Source organism: Astyanax mexicanus, chromosome 1, assembly GCF_023375975.1.
Source record: "Astyanax mexicanus isolate ESR-SI-001 chromosome 1, AstMex3_surface, whole genome shotgun sequence".
In the NCBI taxonomy this organism is placed as follows: domain Eukaryota; kingdom Metazoa; phylum Chordata; class Actinopteri; order Characiformes; family Acestrorhamphidae; genus Astyanax; species Astyanax mexicanus.
The window spans coordinates 109753726-109760208 of NC_064408.1; positions in this window are offsets into that span (position 1 = coordinate 109753726).

The following is a 6483-nucleotide window of genomic DNA, read 5'->3' on the forward strand; positions in this document are numbered from 1 at the left end:
TAGTTTCCACTGCAGCCTCAGCTTTCTGTTCTTAACTGAAATAAACAGAACATGACATGGTAAGTTTGGGCATATTGTTCATCCTGAGACGCTTATCTGCTCACCCTAATTGTAGAATTATGAATGCTTATCTGGATGACCTGAGTAACTGTAGCCTTTCTGTCAGCTCTAACCAGTATGGATATTCATTTTTGCCCTTGTTTAGTAATGTTTTAATTAACTATATATTAAGTTAACCTTAGAGATTGTTCTACTTAAAATCCCTTGAAATCAGCAGTTATGAAAGCATGAAAAGTTTTACCAGGAGATTCCATGAAACATCATCACATCTGTCAATCAATCAGGAATCACCCGCACTCTCTTTTGCTGCTTTAAGGTGTGATGTTGCATTTTACCCTCTCTTTTCCACTGACTCCCGTATGGTCTCAATAATTGCTCAGAGGGAAGGATCAGGAGGATCTCTGTGTTCTCTGTTCAGTGTCCACTGCAGCCTCAGCTTTCTGTTCTTAACTGAAATTATCAGAACCTGACATGGTAAGTTTGGGCATATTGTTCATTCTGAGAAGCTGAGAATCTGATCACCATTATTGTAGAATTATGAATGCTTATCTGGATGACCTGAGTAACTGTAGCCTTTCTGTCAGCTCTAACCAGTCTGGATATTCTTTTTTGTCCTTGTTCAGTAATGTTTTTAATAAACCATATATTGAGTTAACCCGCTCTCTCTTTTGCTGCTTTCAGATGTAATGTTGCGTTTTACCCTCTTCTTCCCACTGACTCCAGTATGGTCTCACCAGTTGCTCAGAGGGAAGGATCAGGAGGATCTCTGTGGATCCAGACGTATCCAGATCTGGGCTGATGATGGGGACTTCACCAAAGACTTTTAAGTATTCGTTTTTTCAGTTCATATGTCTATATGTAAAATTTTACATTGGTTAATTGGTTAATTAGATAACATTGCATATAATTGCAAGTAAGTAAGTGTATTGACCTTAGGCATGTAACAAAGTGCTAAATTCATACTAAACATGTATCATGTTCCGCCAATATATCTCCAATCGACATCGTAATAACTCTGGTGATGTTTAGCTATAATTTGTAACAGTTGAGTTGTCAGTATGTTCCATATCTTAGGTCATAGACGTACTCAGAAAGCTGTATACCATGGTAACGTGTAAAGGCACTACTACAGGGAGCAGATGTCTATCTGGCCAGTTGGAGGGTTGCTTTTTAGCAGCTTGTATGTAAAAGGCACTAAGGCAGTGAGTCAGAGCCGTGGCTGCTCTCCCAGCTGAATACCAGTCAGTCAACAACAAGCACTTGTGTCCCTGTCACTTGGATGCTTAAGTAGTGTGATAATGACATAACAAACCCATCCACACTCGCAATGCAAATGAAATTCTGTTAAAATAATAACAGAGACTCTGAAGTGCCAAACAGAAGATCACAGTATAGAGAAAGGCCATTAACCAAACGTCTGTTAAACATCACGGTGTGACCGTACTAACTGTGGGAATTTTTATAGCAAATTCATGAAATAAATTCATGATTGGTCAGGCCAAAGCTATTGTACAGTACTTAACATACACACACATACTGACATTAGGTGAATTAAAGGAGAACTGTGGTGTGAAATGGACTTGGAAATGGTGTAAGAAAACAGAATAAAAAGTACTTACCTTTGATGAATAGCACACCTCCGTTTTTAATAAGCTTCTTCTGCACTTTTTAGGTAATTAATGCCTCGTTTTAAATGTCAGGGCTCTACGGATTCTAGCAAGGAGGTGTGGAGCTACTTTGAGCTGAATAACGGTGGAAAAAGTGATTTATCAGGGCAAATTATGCCCCGTGTCACCCAGTCTGAAGGGTGTTTGGATACACTGTGGGAGAACGGAGGTGTGCTATTCATCAAAGATAAGCCTTTTTTATAATCTTATACTACATTTTACACAAGAGTTCTCCTTTAATTTACATTCTTGACAGTTCAATCGGTTTACACACACTGTGAAACAATTAATAAACTCAGGTCATTTTGATTAGATAACAACTGATTACAGAGCTAATATCTGTGTTAGTATCTGCCCTATTAAAACACATTGTGCCAACCATTACCACACACAGTCCTGTCCACTGCGGGTAGTAATGCCATACATACCAAACACTGTGCATCAAAAGTTGGTGCAGGTTCACACAGTATCAGAAATGGAATGCCCCATACACCTGGTATCCACAGTCACAGGCTTTTCCAACTCTGTTAATGAGCACACTGGCACACAGTTCAACATCACTCACAAAAAAAACACCTCACAACTTATACAGTGAGTGTGAGTGTTTCCTAACCATAATTTGAAGTAACACTTCAGAATCAATCTATATACTGCTATCCCATGACTTCTGGCTTTTGTCAGTACAAGTCATGTTTGGTCGTCTTGGCAGTACCTCAGATGTCTGAGTGAATAATACCATATTTTTCTGCTACCTACCGGAACACTCAGGCTTCCTCAGTCTAGCGCTATCAGGCGGCATTTATGCCCCGCTAGCGCTGTGGTTAGCGGCTAATGCTAATGCTGCTTTACCCAGCTTTAGTGCTGAAGAAACTTACCCTTAAACAAAACAATGAACTTTAAGCCTACTGTAAATAAACGGAAGTGCTTTACTCAACTCAAATTTTAGGAGAGAATTCTGTGTAGATTTACATACAGCACTCGTTTGACTTTGAAAGAAAATGTTTTTTTTTTTAAAAAGAACTTTTGTGTACTGAGGCGCTTCCCCTAGCTTCTCCATTAGAAGGGAAACATGGAGACACCCTTGCTCACTTAGATGTGGGCATCCTTCCTAGTGTTGCTTAATGCGCCTTATAATCCTGTGCACCTTATGTATGAAAATTGACCAGAAAATAAAAGGTCATTGATTGTGTGCCTTATAATCCGATGAGCGTTATAGTCCGAAAAATACGGTAAATGTATTTTGTAATACATTAAATATTGTAACTTTTAAATTTGCCTTAAATCTGTGTTCAGTGAAAAAAGTCACAGAAAACATGAGTACATTCTTAGAAAGTACCAACATTTGTTTCTTTGGATAGATATTGAACCAGAATTACTTTTGTTTCCTTAAAAAAAATCTATTAATACATTTCTAAATTACCAGTTTGTATGTAAAAACTTTTTTTGAAGCCTCTACATGCATCCTGAACATACACAGCTAGAATAATATGTGCTGTCTCATTAATCTTTATTTTGAAATGTGTGCAAATAGAGAACTAGACCACAGATAATAAGTAATGTTTTTTATTTGTCCTGTTTTTTTGCATTGACGCCTCAGTGAAGAACATTTATTCTCAATCAGAGGGTGAAAATACAGATTTTCTGCAGCTGCTAACTTATTCTGAACCATTTACATGCTTCAGCTGAATGTATTTTAATCTGCAGGCAATCACAGCCAGCTTCTTCAGACAGCAGGATATAGACAGCCTGTATCTAATCACTTTATTACTGTTTGCTTAAACTGGGAATAACAAGAGTATCATTTCAGGAAACAACCATTTTTCATTTTCTTCAAACTTTTAGATATACAGATATATACGTACCCTGCTCAAATAAAGCAAAAAAGGGTGTGAAAAGATTAAGGGAAAGCTCCCAATATCCATTGTTTGGAAGTTTGATAAAATTAAGTGGAACTGTGGACGTTATAAAAACATCTCAAAGACCACCGCAACCAGTGAAGGGCCTTATATAAATGGTAATGCATGATTGCATGAAGGTTAGCCTGTAATGTTACAGAGATAATGTTCTATACAAGAACTAACATTAAGGATACTAATACATAATAAACACTGATAAATAATGTTTAATTGTAAATAAACATAAGTAAAGCATGATCTGTAAAGTTTTGATTACACAAAACATTGATCTATTATATTATTTTAATATTAATATAATTAACAATATATTCAAACAATATATAATTTAATATTAACATGAGCAAAATATAGTTTTAAAAAAATTCCACTGCCAATATATCCAAAAAATATTGCTTTCACATGAAAAGCCTGTTAGTTAATGTTCAGTTTTGTTTGTTGTTCAGTAACTGCAATATATCATGAATGAAGTCAAATAACTGGCTTCAATAAAAAGACGTTTATTAAAGCAGCAGCTGGTGAAATGTAATTGAGCGGCAGTTGCGTAACCGCACTTATTATGATACACCCCTTCCTGTCTACTGACCTGATGTACTGATACAGCCTGCATCATAACCTTCACAAAGAACATATCCATCCATTAAGATCTTCTTACACACGTAATCCAGGAAATACACAGCGTTCACATCTGTTCTTTACTCATTCACTCATATATATATACAAATCTGTAACCCTTCCTTTACCAGCTTTAAATTCTCCATCAGAACACTAAGGATTAAGATGGATTATATATATATATATAAGAGCAGTGCTTAAAATGCTGGTTACAGTTACAAGCTTGTGGGTTCAATTCTCAGGTCCTGACCTGCTTCCACTGTTCCCAGACAACCCTTTCTGACCACAACTATCTATACTTGAATGCGCCAAGAGATAGTGATTTTGTACTATGCAGTGTATACCATTGATGTCCAATGAAAAACAAATATCTGCAAAAAGCAACTTTACAGAAGAGAGATAAAACCATCTGAATTTTAAAACCATTGATACCCTTCCCAGTAGTGGTCAACCAACAAAGATTACTCCAAGAGCAAGGCGTGTCATAGTCTTTGAGGTCACAAAGGACCCCAGAGTAACTTCTAAGCAACTGAAGGCCTCTTTTACATTGGCTAATGTTATTGTTCATAAGTCCACCTGTCATGATTGCCAGACACAGGTGAGTAGGGTTGCCTCCTGTCCTATTAAATACAGAACGTCCTTTATTTGGCAGTTAAATATTGCGTCCTGTTTTGAACCAATATGTAAAGTGATTTGTTCTTTTTTTGCATAAATGTCCATATATATAATATATGTATGTATATATACATATATTTGTAATTATCTATTTATTTGGTGGGCGTCCCTTATTTTCGTTTCTAAAAGGTGGCAACCCTACAGATGAGCCACGCGCAGATTAGAATCAGAGAATTTATAAAAGATAGTGACAGTATTACAGGGAACAACAAGCACAGGTGTAGCTAACAACAGTATGGCAGCATATATAAACAACATACCAGAGTGGTTGAAACCGAAGATCATAAACAGAAGATAAACAACACAAACCATGGGCAAGGCAGAGAGCTAGGTCCAAAAGCAGGCAAGGGTCTAAACCAGCAAACTTAAACAGGAGGGCTAAGCTAAATCAGTAGTCGGTAAACGAACAAGCAGAGGTTATACAAAAGAAAGACGGAGAAGATAAAAAGAACGTGAGGTAGAAGAGCTAGAGACTAGATTCAATACCGGGCACAGAGAAAAGGAAATGAAGGGTATTTATACAGGGAAGCACAGGTGAGAACAATGAGACTAATTAGTATGCCGGAGAGTTCGTGAGACGCGGTGACACGTGGCAGGGAGAGTCCGGGGAAGAGAGCACAGGGGAATTCTGGGAAGTGTAGTTTTGAGTCACTGAATTAGAGTCCATGGCAGGCAGACAGGAAGTGGCTGGCCTGACACCACCATTAGGAGAACACTTTGTTTGTAGCGCGATATACTTCTACAAACATGTGTTGTGAACAGTAGACTTTGATAGGACACTGTTCTTTAAATAAAACATTAACTCCACTCACACCTGATTGTCGTCCCATTGATTAATAAAAACACCTTCAAACTAACTACTAATCCCAGATGATCACTTACTATTGGCACTTAAAAATAGGTAATATTGGTTAATTTTTCTGAAAAAATAAATTAACAAATGTAATATTTTTTCTCATTAGTTTAACTAAGTTCTCTTTATCTACTTTTACAACTTGTGTGAAAATCTGATGATGTTTTAGGTTATATTTATACAGAAATATAGAAAAGTCTAAAGGGTTCGCAAACTTTCAAGCACCGCTGTGTGTCCCAGCTGGAAAAGCCAGGGTCAGAGTACAAGGTCAGTACTGCTCTAAAACCTCTGAAGCAGACAGGGTTGAAGAACCAAACGTGGCAGCGTGGGCATTAACCCAACAACCCTGTGATTAATAACCACCAAAGCTGAGCTGCCCTTTATATGTGGGCAGTGCTGTAAACTGCATGATCTAGAAGAATGGAGAAACGGGAGATGCTGGGAGACAATAAGGTTCAAAGAGCAAAGTCTGCAGCCTGCGGTATAGATTACCCAACACACACACACACACACACAGAAAAGCAGCCATGCAACCACTCTCAGGTCATCTGAGATTTCATTCATTGAGCTTTGCCTTTAAAGTCTCTTAAGTGTGTCCACTTTTTACGACTTCTTCCATATAGGTAGATAAAAACAAATTACATGGTTAATGAGTACAGGACAGAAGGAATAATTTAGCCGTTCCAATGAATAACTACAA